Source organism: Thrips palmi, unplaced genomic scaffold, assembly GCF_012932325.1.
Source record: "Thrips palmi isolate BJ-2018 unplaced genomic scaffold, TpBJ-2018v1 HiC_scaffold_5, whole genome shotgun sequence".
NCBI classification, from domain to species: domain Eukaryota; kingdom Metazoa; phylum Arthropoda; class Insecta; order Thysanoptera; family Thripidae; genus Thrips; species Thrips palmi.
In genome coordinates this window covers 16,887,595-16,911,998 of record NW_023144632.1, presented here as the reverse complement: position 1 = coordinate 16,911,998, position 24,404 = coordinate 16,887,595, and the positions used below count along the sequence as shown (strand labels likewise).

Here is a 24,404-nt window from a genome sequence, read left to right as displayed (position 1 = left end):
GGCCCCGGTCGCGCGGCGGCCAGGTGGCGGTGGCGGCCCCGGCGCGCCCTGACCGCCGACGGCGCTGCTGGCCGTGCTGGCCATGACGAACGGCGTGTGGCGGCGGCTTGACGGCTGGGGCGCCACTGTAACGAGGCAGCGCGGCGGCGCGGCCGCGGCCAGATGGAATATGCATGAGTCGCGGGATGCAGGACGCCGCGCCGCCGCGGGCTCGCCGCATTTTTGCGAAAACTCTCTCTGTTTGTTCACGCGCGCGCCAGACAGTGCGTGAGTGGTGAGCTTTGTGTCTGCGCTTCGCAGTGCGTGGGCGCGTGCGCTGTTGACCCACTGAAACAATGGCCATCCCCGCGCGCGCAGGCGGCCACAAGCGCCTGATGAGCGCAGGGTAGGCACACCGCTCGGCAGGCGTGCGCCGCGGGCCCGCACACATGATCCGTAAGCCATTAAGGGCTCAACACATGCTCGCCTGCACTGCAAAACGAGACAAGGTCGTCCTTGCTAGGGTGACACGTTATCGAGGGGTGAATGTCTCAGCGGTCTGGTGTACACATGAGTACATGAGTACGGGTGAGTACACCTTACTTTGCTCACAAATTTCGCATTTGTAAACGTTTAAAGGCTTTATTTAGCGTTTTAAACGACACTCAACGCCAAATCAAGCGAAAAAGTACTGATTTTCACACTTATTAAACTTGTGAGTACACTGAGTACGGGCAAATTTGTACACATGAGTACACTAGTGATTCACCCCTCGCACGTTATACCGGCGGAGAAGATCGTCAATTGGCTACATGCTCCCACTCGCAGTACGACCAGTCAGGGAGGAGGTATACATCCCCGGGCGGTGCCTCCCGGCGGCGGTCGTGATGCGTCAGAGAAGGAAAAGACGGGGGGGAGGGGGGGGGGTCATGCGCTTGCTTGTCGATGTTGCACTTTCGTCTCGCGTTCGGCGGGGAGTGTGTGACGCAAAGCTGGCTTGTGTGCCGCCCCGGTCTCGGCGGGGAAAACCGATTACGCGTCGCACGTCTCGTCGACAGCCAGCCAGACAGGGAGGGGTGGGGGTAGTTCAGCCAAAGGGGGCGCCCATTTTTTGGTCCAGAGGGTCGCCGAGACGCCCAGACTTCTTGGGTCCAGAAAAGAGTTTACGCGCCAGCAGATGTGACGAAATCAAGTCATGGTTTCTAGCAACTTAGCTCCAGGCGGCTCCAGGAGTCCTGGACCTTCAGCTGGACCCTGGACCTCGGCAGGCCACTCCGCGCGCCAGCTCCGCGGGTGCGGAAGCCAGGGCGCGCAGTTTGAAACACAATATAGAGTGGCAGAGCCTCTCTAGAGGCCATCTGAATCGATCGAGCATGATCTATCGCATTACTCGAATGCCTGTATTCACTAAAAGCCTGGTGAAGGTTGCCGCGAGGTGTACCGTGCCGTGCCATTTCTTTTGTTCCCGCTCGGTCCCGTCAGCCTGCCTCCCCGGGGCCCTTGCGCGTTGTCTGCCCGCCTGCTTGTCTGCGAGGCGGAACTAGGGACTAGCTGCGGGTCGCATTGCTTTGCTTTTCAGCTGATGCCTCCCAACTCCAAGCGAGTTGCCGTGTTGCCGCGCTAATGCCTCTCGTGGAGATCCAGCGTATGCAAATCTCGACATGCGTTCCCACCGGGTTGCCCGACTCGGCTTGTGCCTGCACCACCGTCGCGACCTCGAGTCGCAGTCACACTGCCTCGTTTGGATCATCGGGCCTAAGGCCGGCTCAGCCCGCAGGGTTTTGATCTAACCCAGGCCCACCGGGATCAATCCTAGAAAGTCAAGTCCACGTCGGAGGCTGACGTGAATTTAGATTAACCTGAATCTTGTCCTGGTCCGCAGACGACGTCTAAGCATTTGGGCTTATCTGGCTTAATTTAGGTTGGATCTCCCGGCGCGGGGTTTCGATCAATCTGTACCATAATTTCTCTGAAAACCCTCTAACGATGAGAAGCCACGACTGGCTACGATTGCCGTTAGAAATGTTGGCTTCTTCATACAAAAGAATGTAAAGGTATCTGTTCCAAAATCCTTTGCAAGCCTTAAAACGCCCAAATTCCTGGCTAATGAAAGCGCGATACCCTTGCAAGGATTTGAGCAGCGCGCCGTTTTTCCTTTTTGCGCTTTTTTACGGCTTCTCGGCACATTTTTGCTCGCCTTCGCTGAAACGCTTTAAATTGATTCCATCGCTGAAAGCCTCGAGGTTGGCTTCCCTGCTTCGGCACCCCGGCGCTCGGTGCTCGGCGCCCTAGTCGGCGCCCGGGGAACGCATCCGGCGGCGTCGCGGTGTCGCTATCGTGGCCTGGGGCTGGCTAGGCTGTCTGCGCTGGCGGGGGGGGGGGGGGGGGGGGGCTCCGAAGCGCGGCACTCGAGGCGCCTTGCTGGGCTGGGGAGCGCCGCCGCAGTCAAATGTTAATCCCGGGGCCGCCATGCCGCCGAGCCGCCATCCGGGGAGACGGCCTTCTGCGACGCCAGTCTGTAAGCTTCATCTGCAGGTCGCGCCTCACGCACGCGAGGGGCGTGCCTGGGCTCTGGAGCGCGGCGGGGCGTGGCGGGGCGTGGCGGGGCGTGGCGGGGCGTGGCGGGGCGTGGCGGGGCGGGGCGTGCCTGGGCTCTGGGGCGTGGCGGGGCGTGGCGGGGCGTGGCGGGGCGCGGCGGGGCGCTAGGGACGGGCGATTTTGCGATTGATCGCGGGTGCGATGCGATTTTTTCATAAAATCGCGGTGCGATTTCTGTTTTTGAACCTCGGCGATTAATCGCAAAATCGCAAAAAATCGCTAAATCGCAAAAATCGCACCGTGCATGGATTTCGCGACCACTGCACCGAACGAGGCTGGCGCGTGTTGTCGGTGCCACTAGCCTGCCATTTGACCACTCAGGAATTTGTTTTGGCACTTTTTAAAAAGATTTTGTGCCATAATGGGTAGTATCTAAGTATTGTTGCGTTTGTTTGCGATTTTGCGATTCTTGCGATTTTTGCGATTCTTGCGATTTTGCGATTAATCGCATGAAATCGCGATATATAAGAAATCGCAATCGCGATACTAAAATTTGGAAATCGCCCGTCCCTACGGGGCGCGGCGGGGGTGGTGAGCATGCATGGCGGTAAAGTTTCTCTCCGTTTCGGTCGAGGTGGCAATCGCACGCGTCAGGGAGGCGTCGTCGGGGAGCTCCCCACAGTGTGCCAGAAGACCGGTGGAGGCGGACAGAACTCAAGACGCGTTTTGAGCTCCAGAGTCGCTAATCAGGCCTTATACCGAACGAGTGACTCCACCAATGGATTCCTCACTCAGAGAGCGATCTAGTGGTGGGGTCACACGTTCGGTTCGAGTCCCATTCAGCAACCCTGGGGCTCAAAACGCGTCTAGAGTTTTGTCCGACTCCACCGGTCTTCTGGCCCACTGTGCTCCCTTCGTAGACCGCCAGACACCCCGTCGTGCCCACGCGGCAGGTGCCACCAGCAGCACACTTTGGAAGGGAAAGGGGGGGGGGACAAATCATTGAGTTCGACTACTAAGCGAGGCCGAAACTTTTTAAACGGCTCCGTCCGCGGGTGTGTGTCTGTCTGCCACAGTGCCTACGTGTGTGTGCACGTGTGTGCGTGCGTGTGCCCACGACTGACGTCCGGAACCGCGGGTCCGCTCCAGACTCGGCACCAGCGCTCGCCGAGGAATGGTTGTTGGTCTGCCGCGCACGTCGACGTCGTGCTGGCTGGAGAATCTTTCTCTCGGATATAGACGCGTCAGACGGCCGGCCGGCCCGGCCGAGGCCTGCCCGAAGGGCCCGAAGCAGCGCGCCGCGGAGTGATTTGTTGTCGGCACCTCAGCGCACAGTGGGCCAGAAGACCGGTGGAGGCGGCCAAAACTCCGGACGCGCTTTGAGCTCCAGAGTCGCTAAACGGGGCTCAAATCGTACGTGCGACCCCACCAATGGATTGCTCTCCGAACGAGGAATCCATTGGTGGGTTCACACTGTCGATTCGAGTCCCGTTTAACGACTCTGGCGCTCAACACGCGTTTTTAGAGTGTTGGCCGCCTCCGCCAGTCTTCTGGCCCACTGTGCAGCGGCGGGTCTGAGCACGCGCCGGCCTGGTGGCAGCACCTTGGGCCCGCACTGATAACTCGCCCGAAATTGCAACTTCAAGTATCGATATTAAGTTATTAGAACGGCGAGCGTTTGCGTTCTCAAGCGCACTCTGCGTGAAAATTCTAATTTCGGTATCAAATAATTTTACTCAAGACGCGGCTTCTAACGCTCGCCGCTCTTCTCGCCGTTTCAAACCTTGAGAACACAAGGCAGGACTTTGTTTGATCAATGATCAATGTATATATATGCTTCCGTCCTGCCCCGCGATTGGTTCGCCACGACCCTCTGCTCCGCTGCTGTGTTTGCTCGCTCGAACGTCGCGCAGGATTTCCTCTTACCTCTTCCCCGAATCACCGCATCGCCAATCACTCGGTAGTGTGTGCAGTGCACGGTAAAAACGGTACCTGGTTTTCCCAGGAAGCCTATGGTAGAGACATAGGCGATTTCCAGGGAGTTCCTGGGAAAACCAGGAACCGTTTTTACCGTGTGCATATCGCCCAGGAGTGTTCCGAACCCGATAATCGAAAACCTCACCGAGGCGTCTGGGAAGATAACCGGTGCTCATAGATTGTCCGCCCTGCCCCAATTTCATCTGCCTGTGAATCGGCCCAAAATTTTGCCTTGAGGCACCTTGTTTTGAACGACCTCTATTGACCGACCCATTTATATCGCCACAGGCTCAGGCAGCTGGAGAGCGAGCGACCCGGCGGCCGGCGGCGCTCAATTGATTTTCACATATTTCCACATATTTTCACGTTTTGCCTGGCTATCCCCACTGCAGAGCAAAATCGTTGCCTCACCCAGCGCATGCTATAGACCCTGGTGGCCGAGTGCGCAAAGGCGTCCGTTATGGGGGCCCGAATCGGGCGATCGAAACCTAGCGCTCCCACATTACTGGCTCTACCATTTCGGTTCGAACTCATGGCATTTGAAGCCGTTCAGTCGCCAATGCTTTTAGCAAGTTTACACAAAAGCGGTTCAAGCATACAAAATCGGCCGGCGGCCTGCGTGCCTCTCATAGCCCAGTGGTTCCGCTGCTGGGCAGGGTGACGCAGACTCCTGACTACCAGTAGCATGGCCCCTGAGTGGGAGGGGGGCCGGGGATCGAAACCCGACTACTGGGAAAGGTGGCATCCTGGCCTACTATGAGAGGACTCCTCCACATCACAGATGACGTGACCAATGACGGGGCCACTGAGGTTGCTCCTGTGATGAGATGGGGGAACTGTCTGGTGAGCACCACTTCCGCAGGGAAGAGGGCCGGTTCGCCGGGGTGCCCTCTTTCGCTGAAATTTTCTTTATAGTGTTGATTTTATTTCTAGAGCTCTATTTTTTTCTTTTGTTGAAATGCGTTTGGAAATTATTCAAAGGTGATTAAATATTATCAGATCAAGTCAACAGGTTTAGGAATTTTGCTCTGGGAAAATTGTCTTTGCGTTGCGAGGGACTCCGTGCGGTGGGGCGGGACCATCGGGCCGAACTCAGACCGCCTCCTCTGTGAGGTTTACGTGAAGTTGACACAGACGTAGACAAACCAAGATGCCCCACCCGCTTGAATTAAATGTCTGAATAGCTGCCGAGGAGGGCCCTGGAAAGGGAGATCATGCTAGTGAATGGAGAAAATGGTGAGACTCCAGGGGCGTGCTGCGCGGTGATGCCTCCGGTGAAGGGCTGCCTCCGGCGAGGGCTGCCTCCGTTGCTGCCGCAACAGTGGGCCAGAAGACTGGTGGCGGCGGCCAAAACTCTTGACGCGTTTTGAGCTCTAGGGTCGCTAAATGGGACTCGAACCGAACGTGTGACCCCACCAATGGATTGCTCTCCGAACGAGGAATCGATTGATGGGGGTCACACGTACGATTCTAGTCCTGTTTAGCGATTCTGGAGCTCAAAACGCGTCTAGAGTTTTGGCCGCCTCCACCGGTCTTCTGGCCCACTGTGTGCCGCTGGCTAGGTCATCCTCCGGTAGGGGCTGACTCCCTCCCCCAGGACACGGACGGCGCGACCTTGGCGAATGCTCAAAGCGGACTGTCCGCGCACCCCTCGGCGGCGCCTCCTCAAAGCCTTCCCTGATTCTGTTTACGACGGCTCTCGCACCTCGCACGGCGCGGCGCGTTCCATTTTCACGAGGCCAGGCCTCGGGGACGCACCGCGCGCTGCCTCTCCGTGCCCCGCAGGGCACCCTGGGGCACCCAGCTTGGCTTGCCGGTGTCGGCGTGTAAGTGTACCCCCCCGACCCAGAGTACCCCCGGGTACACAACGCCTAGGGCCATAGTACCCTGGGGTACATGACGACTAGGTTCAATGTACCCAGGGGTACAATGCGCCTAGGTGCCAGGCGAATTGTACCCCGGGTACAATGCGGCTAGGCGAAATGTACCCCGGGGTACATTTTGCCTAGGCTTATTGTATCCCCCGCCGGCCGGAGGAGGATGCACGTCGCCTAGGCGCAATGCACCCCCCCGGATACAAAGAGCCTAGGCGAGGAGTATCCCCTCGGCCGGCCGGAGGGGGATACAAAAAGCCTAGGCGCAATGCATCCCCCCCCCGGATACAAAAATCGAGAAAAAAAAGAAGAAAAAAGGGGGGCCCTTCTCCCACCTCCGCACACAGGTCGGAGGGCCGCCTGCAACTTCGGTGGATCGGGGGAACCGGTGCTTTACAGGCGGCGACCCCAGGGGTTCTCGTCTGTATATGGGCCGGGCTTGAAGGGCGGGTTTGACAGTCTCTCTCTGCCTTGAGAGCCTTTGCTTTTCGCGGGGTGGTCTGTACCAATGTACACCCGCTGTCCGGCGCTCTCTACCAAACATACAGCTTGTTTAAGGGCCAGCTTCAAAGGACTTATCATCTCCTCCCGACGAATCAGGAGGACCCACCCGCGACCAATTACGGGTGGCTGGATTGACGGATCAAATACTCCGTCGCTCCAGTGCCGAGGCCAACCCGCCGAAGCGCAGTTGCTTTTTAGACACCCCAGCGGAGTGGCCAGGTGAATGTGACTCTGACCACTACGCTATCAAGCTTGTACGTCTGGCGTCGTGTTAGACGACGGGTTTGAGTTGCAGTGGAAGGAAGCCAGTCGAAAAATGTAATGAAATGATGGGAGTCGATCCCAGGACTCTACTGCCGGGCCGCACGACTTTTGCCGCTCGCCCACCACGGCCCATGACGAATGGAGCGGCGTGAGGCGGGCTCTTGACGCGACAGGAATGGACCGACCCGGTCAAAATTTCACAAGAGTTTGGGGAGTCGAACCGCCGACCTCAGCACGGAGAAGCGACGCCTCTACTCCCTAGACCACCACAGCACATGCAGTTCGTTGGCTGCAGTCACGGTTTTCAACCACACTGGGCGAGGCAGTAAAATTAAATGTTAATGTCCCTGCAGGAATCGAACCCCCGACGTGTGGGACTGTTCTACACGGCTCCGCTCTGATGGCCTCAAACCGTTCCACAAAAGAAAGGAAATCGAAAAAAAAATTTGAGATGCCGGTATTCGAACACCGCACTGTGCAAATGCGATCGAACGTCTGTAACATTTGCGGTGTTCGAATACCGGCATCTCAAAATTTTTTTTCGATTTCCTTTCTTTTGTGGAACGGTTTGAAGCCATCAGAGCGGAGCCGTGTAGAACAGTCCCACACGTCGGGGGTTCGATTCCTATAGGAACATTAACATTTAATTTTACTGCCTCGCCCAGTGTGGTTGAAAACCGTGACTTCAGCCAACGAACTGCATGTGCTGTGGTGGTCTAGGGAGTAGAGGCGTCGCTTCTCCGTGCTGAGGTCGGCGGTTCGACTCCCCAAACTTCTTGTGAAATTTTGACCGGGTCGGTCCATTCCTGTCGCGTCAAGAGCCCGCCTCACGCCGCTCCATTCGTCATGGGCCGTGGTGGGCGAGCGGCAAAAGTCGTGCGGTCCCGGCAGTAGGGTCCTGGGATCGACTCCCATCAATTCATTACATTTTTCGACTGGCTTCCTTCCACTGCAACTCAAACCCGTCGTCTAACACGACCCCAGACGTACAAGCTTGATAGCGTAGTGGTCAGAGTCACATTCACCTGGCCACTCCGCTGGGGTGTCTAAAAAGCAACTGCGCTTCGGCGGGTTGGCCTCGGCACTGGAGCGACGGAGTATTTGATCCGTCAATCCAGCCACCCGTAATTGGTCGCGGGTGGGTCCTCCTTGATTCGTCGGGAGGAGATGATAAGTCCTTTGAAGCTGGCCCTTAAACAAGCTGTATGTTTGGTAGAGAGCGCCGGACAGCGGGTGTACATTGGTACAGACCACCCCGCGAAAAGCAAAGGCTCTCAAGGCAGAGAGAGACTGTCAAACCCGCCCTTCAAGCCCGGCCCATATACAGACGAGAACCCCTGGGGTCGCCGCCTGTAAAGCACCGGTTCCCCCGATCCACCGAAGTTGCAGGCGGCCCTCCGACCTGTGTGCGGAGGTGGGAGAAGGGCCCCCTTTTTTCTTCTTTTTTTTCTCGATTTTTGTATCCGGGGGGGGATGCATTGCGCCTAGGCTTTTTGTATCCCCCTCCGGCCGGCCGAGGGGATACTCCTCGCCTAGGCTCTTTGTATCCGGGGGGGTGCATTGCGCCTAGGCGACGTGCATCCTCCTCCGGCCGGCGGGGGATACAATAAGCCTAGGCAAAATGTACCCCGGGGTACATTTCGCCTAGCCGCATTGTACCCGGGGTACAATTCGCCTGGCACCTAGGCGCATTGTACCCCTGGGTACATTGAACCTAGTCGTCATGTACCCCAGGGTACTATGGCCCTAGGCGTTGTGCACCCGGGGGTACTCTGCGCCGACGGGTACAGTTCGCCTCCTACACCGGCCAGATACACGATGCACTGCCTTCTGGGCCTTCTGCGTGGTTCGAGGCCAAGGCAGTGCAGCGCTCACTCCCCCCCCCCCTTACTTTTCATCTCCCCGTTTTGGCGGGTTGTGCCGGGCTTTGCGCCTCACCGCGTGTTTGGCCCGCGGCCCGGCTCGGCCTGTAGAGTCGCAAATGAGAAGCCGCCCGCCCCCGCGGCCACCCTGTCGCCCTTGCTTACTGGCTATTGCTTCTTTTTAAGTTTCATTTCCATTTATTGATTTTTTTTAAATTTCTGAAGTAATTGGATTGCGAACCCCGAGAAGTGGGGCGCTTTGTGGTTTCCCCGCTTTGTTCCGCGCTAGAGTGGAGTGCGCCGTCTGAAACAGAAATAATAGAGTGACACACAGGGGAACTGAGTGGCTGTCGAGTGCATGTTGCGTCGCTGCCTGGTCCCGGTGCGTTCGCCGCGCTCTCGCCGAGCACCACGTCGGGTTGGCCGCTGGGCTGACAGCTGGCTGCCTTTTCCTCTTCCAACTTCCTCGAGATTTTGCCTCTCTTTTTCCACCTCTCTCGTGCAGCATTCTTCGCAAAGAGATCAAGGCCATGCGGAGGACCGGTGGTGACTGACTCGGCTCGGTTGCCTCGTAGCTTTTGTTGGGGCAGCTGGCGGCGGTCTGCCTCCTGGGTGCAACCACGAGGTGGAACACGTGTCGTCGTCAGCGACCTTGACAGTGACCTTCACAGCGACCTTCACAGCGACCTTGACAGCGACCTTGACAGCGACCTTGACAGCGACCTTGACAGCGACCTTGACAGCGACCTTGACTGCGACCTTGACAGCGACCTAGACGGCGACCTTGGCGGCGTCCTTGGCGGCGTCCTTGAAAGAGGTGTACTCACGCTGCGCTCTTGCTTGCAGGTGAATGAGACCGCTGTCGTCGCTCCCCCGGGCCACGAACACCAGGTGAGTGAGAGGGACGAAAAGTCCTCGGGAAGATTCGCCGCTTTGTTCTCCCCCCGACTGGCCTCGATAGTCAATGGATCCTTTCTTCTCCGCGCTAATGCTGCTGCCCCTTTGTGGTGCTTGCCTCGCCCTCAACCTGGCCTGCTGCGCGAGGCTGCGAGTGCCACGGAGTGTCGGCCGCCACGCCACGCCCTCGCGGCCCTCAACCCTGGACTGGCTGGAGGCCGCGCAGAGCGAGGAGTACGCATTGTTGGCGTTCTCGACGGTGCGCCCTGCTGCGTTCCCCGCGAATGCCGGAGAGAGAGGTCCGCGGGCATTCTCTGTCATTCTGGGCCACGCCGGCTCCCGGTTTGCTCGGTTCGCCGCGCCACTCGCGTACGCCGCTGCTGCGGCTCTTCCATTATCGCATGATTCCACCGCAACCAGAGTCCCCCTCACCGCCCCTCACGCCGGCACGCCTCACGACTCTCTGGCTTTTGGTTCATTACGGAATGGCGCACCTGCGGATCAAGGCACGCTGCTGCAGGCACACTGCGCGATGGAAGCCTCCAAATCCAGGAGGACGTTTCTCCAGTAAGCTCGCTGACGGCGAAGGTGCTTCGCGAACACGGCTTACGCAGCGACACCAGCCGACTCGCCGCGCCTCGCCGCGCCCCGCGCCGCAGTTGCGGTTCCGCCAATCGAGCTAAAAGGGCGAGGGGTACCTCACTTCTCAAACAGGTGTACACTGACTGGTGACTATACTCCATTTCCACTTTGACTAGACTGAAAATATCACGAAATGCGTTGCAAAAATACTAAAAATTACGTGGTTTTGCCGACTTTTTCAGTGACTAGACTGAAACAAGGCAGTGACTGGAGTCAGGGGTGTACACTGACTAGACGAAGTGAGGTACCCTCGTAAAAGGGCGCGCCGCAGCCAGGCAGGCAGCCGGCCTCGAGCCGGCCGCAGCCACACGGAAAGAGTTCAGCCTCGCTCCTCGATCCCCAGCGCCTTTGCGGCGGTGTCGTCAGAGACCACGGAGAACAGTTTGGACGCGCGCTGCTTAGGTCCGTTTTGAGCTTCACTAGTCTTCGAATCCGTATCACGTGAAGAAAGATTGCCCCTCCAGTGGTTTCATCGCGCCCGTCGCTGCGGCCCCGTTCGAGTCGTGCAGGACACTTGCGCACTCGAGTGCCTACTCGTCACCGCGTGTCCGTCTAAACAGGTCTTTCGCAGTGCGGCGTCTCGGGAGATGCCGCCGCGATGCGGGTCAGGTTGTGTAGCAGTGCCGCGCCAACCTCGGCGCCAGCCCTGCCCGCACAGCGCGCATCGCGCGGCCGAGCCAGCGGCCCATTCCGGGGCTTCATTTGCCGCTCCCTTTATTCCGGCGACGCGCTGCTGGGACGGCGGGCCGCGGTCCACGCCGTGCACCACCATGACCGAGGGGGTATGCACACGCAGCGCGCCTTCCACTCCGCGGCCCCGCACAGTGGGCCAGAAGACCGGTGGAGACGGGCAAAACTCTGGACGCGTTTCGAGCACCAGAGTCGCTGAATGGGACTCTAACCAAACGTGTGACCCCACCGCAATAGATTGCTCTCTGAACGAGGAATCCATCGGTGAGGTCACACGTTCGGTTCGAGGCCTGTTTAGCGACTTTAAAGCGTCTAGAGTTTTGTCCGCCTCCACTAGTCTTCTGGCCCACTGTGTCGAGCGCCGCCCTGGTTTTACCGCTCGACGTGTGCGGAATGGAATATATGTACGCGGAGCGGGCGGGCGGGGCGGGCCCTGCCGGCGGCGGCCCAGCGCGGAAGACGGCTGCTCGGCGTCCGGCGTCGTGGCTGGGCGGGGCGGGACGGGGCGGGACGCAGTGAATGGAGCGGGTCCCTCCATCCGGTCATCGGTTTCCGGTTCAGCTGCACGCCGTGCCACGCCGCGCCGCCTTGGCCACCCCCAGCCTGGGCCCTCCGCCGTAATGGCCAGTTAAGCCGCTCGGCTCCGCGGTCATTCGTTAGAGGGGCGAGTAGTCCAGCGCTGCCAGGGCCTTGCCAGCGCCGCCCGATGGCCGACAAACTGCCGCGCCGTCCGCCAAGTTACCGCTTCGCCAGTTTCGCCGGACAGCACGTTTGACGTGGCAACTTGAAGAAGTTGGTGGTGCCTTCGGCGTCCGCGTTCGTAGGGCGAGGCAAGCCATGTGCCAGGGATGTGACGTCACTTTTGCTTGAACGGGAGTTGCGTCATGGGCGTTTTAATCAGTGTTGATTAGTATCCTGGGGGGGCTGATGAGTGCAAGCCACAGGGCCGCGTCGAGGGTATTAATATTGGCCCGGCGGAAACTGAAGTGCTCGTTGACTGTTCGCGGCTAGTTTGAGGCGCCCCGCCCCGCGCCGCCCCGCCCCGCCGCCACAAGTGTTTCGTTCGGCCCTAGCTCGCCTTCCCTTCGGCCGGCACGCCACGCACCTGGGCGCAGAGGGCATGCGGCTCGTCTCCCGGCCCGGCCCGGCCCGGCGGCAGGGCTGGCTTGAGAGGGCGCGCCCGCCTTCGCCGGCTATGAAATTAACTCGCAAGTTTTCAACTGCGGCGGGGCGGCCCGGGCGGGGCGGCCCGGCGGGGCGGCCCGGGCGGGCTGGGCTGCAGGGAGGGCCGCGCGCCGTCGCCGTGCCCCCTTTATACCCCTCTTCGGTCGCTCGCAAAAGAAGGACATTAGCGTGGAGAAAGTTCGCGGTGAAATATGACGCGCCTTCTTCGCGAGGCAGGCGGCGGCGGTGCGGCGGCGATGCGGAGGCTGCCGAGTGGAGGGTAGGGAGAGCGAGGGGTGAATCACTCTGCGTTCTGGTGTACACATGAGTACATGAGTACGGGTGAGTACACCTTGCTTTTCTCATAAATTTCACATTTGAAAACATTTTAAGTCTTAATTTACCGTTTTAAACGGCACTCAACGCGACATTGGTCGAAAAACTAGTGAATTTCGCCCTTTTTTAACTTGAGAGTACACTGAGTACGGGCAAATTTGTACACATGAGTACACTAGTGATTCACCCCTCGAGGGAGAGTACCATCCCGCACAGTGGGCCAGAAGACCGGTGGAGGCGGCCAAAACTCTAGACGCGTTTTGAGCTGCAGAGTCGCTAAACAGGCCTCGTGCCGAACGTGTGACCCCATCAATGGATTCCTCGTTGAGAGAGCAATCCATTGGTGGTGTCACACGTTCGGTTCGAGTCCCATTCAGCGACTGGGGCTCAAAACGCGTCTAGAGTTTTGTCCGCCTCCACCGGTCTTCTGGCCCACTGTGCCCCTTCAAGCCAGCGCGGCGGCCGGGCCTTGGGCCGCACTGCCGTCGCTGCTCGGGACTCCTGGCCGCGCCACTGCAGCCGCCGTGGTGCAATTTCGAGTTTGTCTCCCCAGCGAGACGGAGCAGTTCCACCCCTAATCCCTGAGGACGTCCCTGCTGCTTCCCGCCTGCTTTTCGCACCAGGTAGGCGCCTCACCGTCGCAGAATGCAGGCGCGCTTGTCCTGCTCATCCTCTTTCAGAAGTTGCAAAGCCCATAATGCGATCCTGGGCCGATTGCTGGGGCACGGGCGCGCGTCGCAGATTTTCTCATAGTTTACCAACTGAGGAAAAAGCGGTCCGAGCCCGTCGGCGACGGCCTAGTGCCAGCCGGAGGCGCCACCCGTCAGCCCGTGATCCAGGTGGAGCAGACTGGAGCGTGCGACTTCTCTCACGACGCCCTGTCAGAGCTGGCAGCCAAGCAGGCAGCCAAGCTGGCAGCCAAGCAGGCAGCCAAGCTGGCAGCACAAGCCTTTGGCGGGTACGGCATTCGGGCATCAGGCCTGACCCGGCGCTCCCCCGCGGCGACGCGGCGTGGACAAGCAGAACTTGATGAACTAACTTGCAAGTTCCAGTCGGCCTCCGCGGGCCGCGCGGGGCAAGGCAGGCCTTCGGGATCATCCCTGGGATCACCGAGTCGGGAGGCGAAGGCAGCGAGGCGCCGCCAAACGGAGCGGCCTCGTTTTGTCTCGGAAAATGGGCGCGGCTCGGACGTCGGCTTATCGGAAGCCACCTGGCCGAATGGTCGGCCAGACGACCGCGGGGCCGCGGATGGTGTAGATTGAACCTCGCGGCGTCACGGGAGCCACCAGAAGGCTACTTTCTCCAAATTGTGCCATCACTGAAATTCAAAGGGTGAGACATCTGACCGATTTTCGGTGATACAAAAAGTATGACCGAAAAACGGTCATACACAAATGTATGACCGAAAAACGGTCATACTTAAATGTATGACCAAAACACGATCAGACATCAGCGAGACTGGCTATTGTTTAGCTTGGGGATATATCAGCTTTTACCTGTGATACACTATAAAGTATGACCGTTTTTCGGTCATACATCGAAGTATGACCTTTTTTCGCTCTTACATTTCAGTACAGTATGACCCTTTTTCGGTCGTACATTTCAGTAAGACCGTTTAAGGGGTCGAAAGTCTGACCCGGTCTGACCTTTCTATTTTCAGTGATTCTGTCCGGCGAACTTTGATGTAACTGTTTTGGAATAAAATTGGTTTGATCGACTTTGAGTTACTTCGTCGATTTGGCTGAACAAATGGAAGCCAAGACTACTCCGGCATCGCTCCGAATGTGTCTGTCCGGCGCGACCTTTCCTTCCCCTCCTATTTGCCGCTCTGTGTCGCGGCCTGGCTGCCACAAGGGAGAGGCTCGCTCCCAGCATTTAAACTGCAGCGCGAGCTAAATAGACGAAATCGGATTCATTAAGCGAGTTGGCTCTTAACCGTGGCGGCGCAGGCGTGGCGGGCGAGGCTGGCGTGGCAGGCGCACGCACTAAGTGAAGTCGGCGGCGGTCGGGTACTCCCGGAGATTGGAGGTGCAATCTCTTTCCCTCGGCTCCGCGCGAGCCTCCCTGCACGGCTCTGTTGCCAATTTCCCCGCTCTTTCTGCTTCAGGCGCTCATTAGCTGGCTCTGCCTCTCGGCTTTTCGGGGCAGTGTTGGTCCCCGCCGCGGTGCAGGCCTGGCTCTGGCAGCACCGGCACTGAGAATGAAAAAGTCATGATCAATACCTAATTTTGGGCGAGGTTTACTTTCTCACCCAAATTTGGGCGAGGAATGTTTCCTCGCCCAATTTGGGCGAGGAAAGCTTCCTCGCCCAATTTTGGGTGAGGAAGGGTGTATCAGCTCCCTATATAGCACCATAGTATTATGACCCAAATTTGGGTGAGGAAACTTTCCTCACTCGAATTTGGGTAATAAAGAATTCCTCACCCAAAATTTTAGTCATGATCATGACTCTTTCATTCTCAGTGGGCAGCGCAGCGGCGGCTCTGCAAACGCTGCGCACTGCGCGCCGGGCGGCGCCGCGCCTTCATATCTGTCGCAGCCACGCACACACAAGGCCCTCTCCGGCTGCGGCCGCCGAGGCCTGGCTGTACTGGCCGGCTGGGCTCGGGAGGGTGGCCGATTTTACGACTCAATTCCTGTCGCTTCGGCCGGTGGTGGCTTGGCGGTGGCTTGGCGGTGGCCTGGGGCGGTGGCCTGCTGGCGGGTCGGCGCGGTCCGCGGCTCGTGATGGGCCAGTCGGCCTGCCAGTGCTGGACTCTCTGGCCGCGCCCATAAAGGGCCTGCGGGGTTATCGGCGCAACTTAGTCGGGGAGCACAGCCAGCACGGCCTCGGTGGCCTCGGCGGCGGCCTTGGCGGCATTCGCGGGGACGCGCGGGGAACTAGCTGCTTTTTCTTCGGCATGCTGTACTAAGAGCTCGGTTCGCTTGGCCCCGCATTGATTTTCCGTCAATGTCGTTTTCGGAGACCGAGTACGTAATTGACTGTACAGTGCAGTACCCGAATAGTCGAGCGGGAAACCGCTCCGGAGGCTTGTGCACAAGGCCAACCAAGCCCTGGCAAAGTCCCCCCGCCATCAGTCATCCTTCGTCACCAAACCTCTGTTCTGCCGCAGCGCTCCCCGCTTATTTGAATCTTAGTCCATTTGTTTGGTTTTCCAAATTTAGGTAGTGGCGAGCCACCTGTTTGACACCGCGCCGCGTTGCGGGACGGCCGGGGTCGGGCCAGGGCGACAACTCTGGAATCGATTTTGGGTTAATGAATGGGACTCAAATGAAAGAGACGGGCGGTACCGACGCCCCGCCCCTCGACCGAGCAGCCACGTGTCTGATTTTGTTTTTTCAAAGGCGGTTGCGCATCGCGGCAGCGAGCCCCGGCCGCGCCATGGCCGCGCGGAGGCGTGTCCGCCTGTCTCTGCGGCCCTCGGCCCTCTGCGGCGCCCCGCGGCCGCACGACGCCCTCGCCTGTCTGTCCTCGTCCCCCTCGGCTCCGGCTGCACAGTGGGCCAGAAGACCGGTGGAGGCGGACAAAACTCTAGACGCGTTTTGAGCCACAGAGTCGCTGAATGGGTCTCGAACCGAACGTGTGACCCCACCAATGGATTGCTCTCTGAACGAGGAATCCATTGGTGGGGTCACACGTTCGGTTCGAGGCCTGTGTAGCGACTCTGGAGCTTAAAACGCGTCTAGAGTTTTGTCCGCCTCTACCGGTCTTCTGGCCCACTGTGGGCTGGTCCCGAACATGGCTCGGTGGCTGTGAGTGCCGCGCGGCAGAGGCGCAGCGACCACGGGCGGGGGCGCGCCCGGGCGGTCTCACGGCACACGGCGCCCACGGCGCGCAAAGGTCGTAACGTGACGGCAGGATGGCAGTCCGCTTGCCAGTCGTCCGCGGCCCGTTTTCGTTTTCGCTTTCCATTTCCAGCCGGACACTCCAAAGGGGCACTCCAAAGGGACCCTCCAGGGAGGGCCACTGGGAGGGACGGCCGCGGCCGGCCAAGGCTGGCATTATACGGCCACGGCGCCGCGGGCTTCACGGCGCTATCTTTTACGGGAGCCGCGAGCACCCCTTTGACGCCGACTTTTTGATGATGGGCGTTTCCTTTCCGGCGACTCCTCGGCGACGGGCTTCGCGGTGAGCCGGCAGGCCAAGGAGGCCAAGCAGGCGGCGTGGTGCGTTGCATTACCGCCCGCTGCGGTGGCCACCGCGTCGCGTCCCTCTCGTCCGTGACCCCCTTTGTCCCGCTGCCGCCTCCCTCTGGGCGACTTGAGCCGGCGAGGGCAAGGCGCCGATCGGGGCGAGGCGGGGCGAGGCGGCCTGATTAGCTCCCCAGCTTCCGACCGATAGATAATGCCCCACCCCGCCACGCCCCGCCCCGCCCCGCCCCGCCCCGCCTCGCCACGCCACGCCACCCTCGGTCCGGCGCGTTGGCGGGGGGTGTGACGCCCGGGCCGTGTGAATTGTGTTAGGACGCCGCAGACGCCGCGACGCCGCTGCAGCGCCACTGCAGGGCCACAGCAGCAGCCAGCTCGGCCCGGCTCGGCCCTTCCTCAGACGCTTCGTTAGCGCCGCAGCGCCGCCACGACGTAAGACGGCACAACTGGGTCAGGGATGGCGGCCGCGCCAGGGAAGCCGGGCCGGGCGACGCCCGCGTTTTCCCGCAATTCAGAGCAATCACCGACCGCCTGGCCCCGCCTCGCCCGCCTGGCCGCACCGCCCCCGACGACAATTCGGGCCCGCCAAGGCTTGTCACCGTCGGCCGGAAAGCGGCGCCGCCCCACCAGCCGGTCCAAAAGCGGGACCCTGGCGGGACGCAGCACAGTGGGCCAGAAGACCGGTGGAGGCGACCAAAACCCCAGACGCGTTTTGGGCTCCAGAGTCGCTAAATGGAACTCGAACCGAACGTGTGACCCCATCAATGGATTGCTCTCCGAACGCGGAATCCATTGGTGGGGCCACACGTTCGGATCAAGTCCTTTTTGGCGACTCTGGAGCTCGAAACGCGACTAGAGTTTTGACCGCCTGCACCGGTCTTCTGGCCCACTGTGCGCAGGAGGGCAGGCATTCTCGCCATTCCTGCAGGCTGATTCCGAGCGGGAGATCTCTCTCACAAAGCCGTGCGGCGTTCCGTAATGAGTGCGAGAGAGACGAGCGGGCCGAGGGGGAACCCCCTGCAGTGGGGCGGACGACGTCGTCGCTGCGCACAGTGTCCGAGAGCCGGGGGGTGGGGCGCGCCAGGCGAGCGCGCCACCGCTTTGCACAATGTAGTCAGTCTGCGAATAAAAAGGGCGGCCTCCGTGGTGCCGTGCCGAGTGTCGAGAGTGCCGAGGGCTCCGCGGGGCTGCGGCGCGGCGCGCGGCACTCCAGCCCCTCCGGCGGCACGTTGCGGCCAGACAGCGCGTCACGTTCGCAGCGCCACAAACAAAAGCCCCACTTCCGCTTTCAGGGCTACTTTTAAAACGGACCTGGTGTGGAACTCGACAATGAGGGGCGCCAGCAAAGTGCGCGACGTCGCAGCGTCCTCGTCATCACGGCGACGATAAATTGATTTTGAGATTAATCTCGGAGCGAGCCACTCATAATTGCGTTAAGGGGTGTTTTCGCAATCGGGGCGACAGGAAAAACGGACCCGTTGTGGAGGAAAGCAGAGAGACAAGGTAGCCAAGGCTAATTTTGTTGTCTGGAGGATCTCAGGAAGCGGGTCACGCGGAAAAGCTTGGGGACACTTTTAGAGCTTATGACGACGAGACCCTGATGAAAGGCGGGCTAAACTTGTTTTCCAGACGCGGCGCGTCGCGGCAAGTTGAAGGCGAAGCTAACCTGATGACCTCGTGCGGCAGTGGGCGATCGGCGCGTGGAGGGGCAATATCGCGTCGCCTTTTGTGTGTCAAGCCTCCGACCCCGCCGCCGGGCCGGGGCCAAGTCGTGACACATTTCCTGCTCTGCAGACACGGCGGAGTGGGCAGAACCTGTCGCCCCTGCTCCCCGGTGTCAAGATGACATCGCTCGGCCGGCCCAGTGGAGACATCCCGATCAACTACGTCGCCGTACGTCGCATTCATGGCGTTTTGACGCACACCAGGGATATCTGAGTGAGGTGATCTGTCACCGGGCAGGCAGCAGGCAGGCAGGCGGTGTGTCCGTGTATGTGTCTCCCGTTTGGCTCCCTCCCTCTGTTTACCCTCCGGCCTCCGGCCAGCCAATTACGCCTTGGCTTTGTGCACCTCGCCTCGCTGCCTGCTCAGGCCCTGCTGGACGCGTGGCCCAGCGCCCCAGCGCCACGAGGGCTATCCGGTCCGACGCGCGGCGTGCCTGTTTGCCGCCGGGCCGCCACCGAGGTGCGCCTCTCGCTCCATTTGGCATGCAATCTCGTTTCCATCGAGCGACTGCCACGCAGCAGGCAGGCAGGCAGGCGGCCCCGTGGCAGCCCCTGGATGCTGGATGTGATCCAGCGGCTAACAACTTGGCCTCGGCAGCCGCCAGCGGGGCCTCCGAGGCCTCACCGGGCCGGAGTGGCGCTGAGCCCTGACGGGGCCGCCGGGCCGGAGTGGCGCTGAGCCCTGACGGGGCCGCGAGGCGCCGCGAGGCCTTGCGAACAGACACGCGGACAGGCGCGGAGGCGGAGGGAGGGTCCGACGTTCCGGATACCAGCACCGCCTTCCTGCGGGTCAGCTGTCTCTCACGCCCGTCTGCGTGACGGCGCCGACGTCGGAGAAATGTTATTTCGAGTGCCGGGCCGGCCGACCGCCCCCCCCCCCCCCCCCCGGCCCGCCCGCCCCGTCCGTCGCATCGGAGGGGCGATTCGGACGAAGGCCGCACGCGCCGCAAACGGGGTGGAAGTTAGTGGCGAATGTCTGCGCGTCTTCCCGATGGGAAACCGACATGCCCTCCGAAGCGCACACTGTCAGAAAGAGGCTCGATTACGAGCGAGTAAACCGCGACCCTCCGTTCTAGTGGGAAATCGGCACTCGTAGATCTGGTTCCGTCTAATTTCGCCCGTCCGAAAATCAAACCGCCTTCAAAGGGGCAGCGCAGGGCGGCTGTCAAGCGGACGGAAGCGCGGTGTCTCTTTCTTGTTGTTGTTCCTGTCTGTTTGTATTTTGACAAATCCTCAAACCGCCTGGGCCAGACCCAAACTGAGGCACTGTAACCACCGCCATAGTTCGGGCAGCCGCTGGCTTCCGCCCCGACCTCTATCTAATAGTTAGTTGGTCGCTGCCCGCGCCCCAGCGCTCCCCCGTAGAGAGACCAAACGAGCGGACTTGGCTGCCCGTTTGTCCGGAAACAAACGAAGGTGCGAGCTTCGGCTCGTTCGGCTCCGTTTCGTGCCGAGCCGGGCGGGCGGACACGGCAAAGCTCGCCAGGCTCGGACGCCGAAGCGACCCGAAGGGCGGCCGACGGGTCGCTCGGAGCCGAACGACAGCCGCTAGAGGGCAGCACCTGTCGAGAGGGTTTGTGACAGATGCCGGGCGAGGGGTGAGGCGCTGTTGGCCTGCTTCCGAAAAAGGCGGGTGTCGATCCGGAAACAGAGGTTTCAACGAGCGTTCGGCGACGAGTTCGGGTATCTTCGGAAGCCGAAAAATGCTTCGGCTCGCAACACATGCCTACAGCCGCCGACAGCAGTGTCCGCTCATTTGGTCTCTCTACTCCCCCGCCCCCTTTTCAGGCCTGGCCGAGAGCAAGTTCTGCGGGAATGGGGGCGGCGCGGTCGGCGCGGGGAAGACGGTCTGGCCTGGCCGGGCCCAGCGAAACCCAGAACGACTGCAGTGCCCTTCCCCCCGCCTGTTGCGCCCACCTGTGTTGTGGGTTGGCCTACTCGTGGCGCAGCGCGCAGCAGTGCGCAGCCCACGCAGGCAGCCAGGCGAGCTCACCGCCCGTGGATACCTGGCTTGGCAAGTAGCCAGACAATAGGCAAGCCAGGCAAATTGCCCGGCAAGCGGCGCGTCTCGGCGCCTTGTCTCTCCATTTACAAAATTGCGGAGGATGGAGGAGCACCGCGTCGTGCGCGCGGGTCTCTGGCGGGGATCATTGGATCAGCCGTATCGGCTCGCATCGGCAATATATCTCGGCGACCAAAGCCCCGCCGTCGCCCTTCCGCACTTCCGCTCGGCCTGGCTGGGGCGGGGCGGGGCGGGGCGGGGCAGGGCGGGGTGGGGAGAAAGGGGGGCGTGGTACGTCTCTGTACCTTCATTAAAACCATACTGAAGTTTGTATTTATTTATGTTATCCCCGCTTCAATATCCCAATCTCATTGTTACGTGTCAACGCCTACCTACACTCTAAATGTTCTACAGAGAAGATTCTCCATATTATGGTGAAAATGTCCCATATGTTATGGTGGTGCAGCTGACCTCGTAACATACCATTGAGAATTCACTGTAACCGTATACACTTTTGGAAGTACTTCAAATATAGATATTTTGACGAATTTTGTTGGTATTATGGAGAAATTCCCCACCATAATATGTTGGTGCAGCCTTTCACCGTAAGACATTGACAGTGTACGCTTTCGGCTTTCCTCGACTTTGGAGTGCGCCTCCAAGCAGGGGACTTGAAGTACCTGCAAAAGTGTACTTGAAGTCTTAAAAAAATTTAAGAGGGAAGGAAGTCGGCCAAATTTTGGCAAGGCGAACAAAACAAAAAGGTCGTACGTACTTCGGTCGGTTCGAGTCCGATTTGAAGAATGTAGGAAAGCAAACTTCCAGCTTGCGGCGTGCGTAACCCGTCTGCTGTTTTCACACGCCGGAGGGTTGCGCCACGGCGTCGCGGCTCCTGTCGGCTCCAGCACAAACATGATTATACTATAATTTTGTTTGGAATACAGACGCGGCCTTGTCGCATTGCTTTGAGCAGCAAGCAAAATGCATTTGGAATTGTGTTTGCGCGAAATTCGCCGCAGAACCAACCACTCCCCGCGAGGGGATTTAGAGTGCCGGTTTGAGTCAATAACGCTGGCGTCGCAGTCTGCCGCTGATCCGTAGGCCGTGGCCGCGCCAACTAACTTTGGCGGCCGGTTTTGGGCAAGGCCTTGTTGAACTCACTCACACTACTGTACCATTCGTACCACTACCATGTGCAAATTCTTGTGAAAGCACGCCACTGTATACACGCCGAACTTTTAACCAAGGTCATTTCAGTCTAATGCCACCTGAGAGGCATTACATCACGCCAAGCTCATCTGGCTCTCCGCTTCTCCGAAATGCAACAGGGCCCCTGCATCGCACTTCGCCCTCAGTAAAGGCGGGCTGAGCTTACCCTCGTGCGTTTTATTTTTCCCTCCAGGGGACCGCCCGTTCCAGCTTTTGTTTTTGTTTTTATTTCCGGTCCGGCGTGCACTAATGGGCGCAGCAAGGCAAATAATAAAAACAACACGGCGGCCTGCCTGCCGGGCGGCTACGTGTCCGCGAGGCCACGCCGGTATATTGAAGCGCAATGAACATTCCGGACGCGCATTGAGTGGCGTGGAATGTGCGATGAGAATAGGCCCCCGCGGCCCCGGGGCAGAGAGGAGGGAACGGAAAGGTGATGGCTGGGACTTGGGGTCGCAGCTTGCCGCAGTGGCGCGGACAGGCGCACCCGTCCCATGCCTGTCTCCAAGCTCCGTTTCGGCCAAGTCCGAAATATCGAGACAATATTTCGTCTTGTTCATGGAAACAAAGCAAAGCCCATCTGGACTTAGTTTGTTTTTGTTTCCCATCATGTTATCTTTAGGTTGTTACCGTGGCTGCACGGGGTGGGTACAATTGCTGCATCAAAAGGTACCAAAAAGATTGTCCCTCCCCCACACTGAGAAAACCTTACAAACTATTTCAGGCCTTAAAAAGCAAAGCAGTTTGTTTGAACAAAGTATTTTGAGCATACATAAGCTTACAAAGAAAATACTTCGTAATTTACGAACTATTTCTTCGCATAACAAATTAAATTAGTTTGTACGTATGTATGCTCAAAATACTTCGTAAGGCTTTAAGGGTGCAGAAAGCTTCGTTCTTTATCCGGTTAGTGAATTTTCTCCATGTTATCCGGGGCATAAGCGGCTATTTCATTTTCTTGGGGCAAGAACGACGTTTCTGTCTGAGTGCTGGAGATTCACTCGCAGCGAAGTGAGTGAGCGAATCCACAGCCGCCGTCTCGTTTTCCATTTTTGTCGCTCACCTCATTTCCCTCACAACACTGGGAACCCAGCAAAATGACATCACGTTCATTTTGAACGTAAATCGTGTCACGTTCGTTTGAATACCTAATCACAATCGCATTTGAACGTGACTCACGGCATTATCAGGCAGGCGCCTTCGCCGCGTCGAATTGAAACGAATGTGGCATTACATTCAAACGGACGAGACAACGATTCACGTTCAGACGAACGTGACGTCACGTTCCTGGATTCTCAGTGAAGTGGCAGATGCTTAGGTCCTCCCTCGGAGGGGCCCTCGGTGGGGCCGCTGCCGGGTCGTCCCTTCTGCGCGGCACAACACAACGCCCATGATTCGATTTGGACCTGATCACGATGCGGTCCGCCGCCCATTGCCCCCCCCCCCCTTTTCCTCCCTCTCTCCGGTCTCTCTCTCTAGCTCCCTCTCTCACTCTCTCTCTCTGTCTCTCTCTCTCTCTCTCTCTCTCTCTCTCTCGCTCTCTCTCTCTCCCGCTCTCTCTCTCTCGCTCTCTCGCTCTCTCTCTCTCGCTCTCTCGCTCTCTCTCTCTCGCTCTCTCGCTCTCTCTCGCTCTCTCTTTCTCTCTCTCTCTCTTTCTCTCTCTCTCTTTCTCTCTCTCTCTTTCTTCTCTCTCTCTCTCTCTCTCTCTCTCTCTCTCTCTCTCTCTCTCTCTCTCCCCCACACACTCCCACACTCACAAGAACGCCGCACACGTCCCCTGCCGTTCCAGATCAGGAGACCCAAGGTCATGAATACACCGAGGCACCACAATTGAACCGTGTGTGTGTGTTCCCGAGTGTTTTTGCGAAAGGGAGGAGGACATGGACATGACGTGTGCTAACTCGTGGCCTTGCACTTTGCATCCATCAGGACAGGTGTGCATGGTACAAATGTGTGCGTCTGCGCGCGTGGGTGTGAGTGAGTGAGTCAATTTCGAGCCTTGTTTATGCAGTGGCGGTCCTGGGAGGAGTGGCGGCATTTATAGTAGGGTTGTCGGCACGAATAATGGCCGTGTTGCATCTCAATTTGCGGCGTGTGTGTGTGTGTGTGTGCGTGTGTTGGGGGGGGGGCGCTCCCCTGGTGTTTACGGTTCAGACGCCGAAGACAAGGGCTATGCAGAGCAGATAACTGCGGCGGGGGAAGGGGGGGCAGCCTAGTCGGACTGTCTCAAGGCTCAGACGGCGGCGCGTTTCAAAGGCGAGAAATTGAATTCTGCCATGATAAAACTGGGGAAACTGTATATGACATTATGTTTTTTTGTTTTTTTTTCACGACGACGCCCTGAGGCTGCTCGACCTCGACCCGTCTGTGCCCTAGTACGTGTTGCACTCTACGGGGAGGGGGCAACTTTTATAAAACTTCCCTAACGACGATCGCGGTTGGCACATTTTCGCGACGGCTTTCGCTCTTTAACTTCCGGCGCCACTTTGCTAAGCCGGCGTGCGAATCCTGACGTGTGGCGTGAGCGCCGGCAGGTCTAGTCCCCGTCTGGGTGGGCCGCGTCGCGCCACGCGTCGTCGCGCGGCCTCTCGAC

The 24,404-nt window shown here is 59.2% G+C and overlaps 1 long non-coding RNA gene across 1 annotated transcript in view; it reads left to right on the top strand.

Annotated features, from left to right (window-relative positions):
* LOC117650844 overlaps window positions 1-24,404 on the top strand; it is a 128,072-nt gene that overhangs the window by 82,644 nt on the left and 21,024 nt on the right. Inside the window, exon 2 of the long non-coding RNA XR_004588066.1 lies at window positions 9,845-9,889. This is a non-coding gene — a long non-coding RNA (uncharacterized LOC117650844). The remainder of the gene's footprint in view (window positions 1-9,844; window positions 9,890-24,404) is intronic.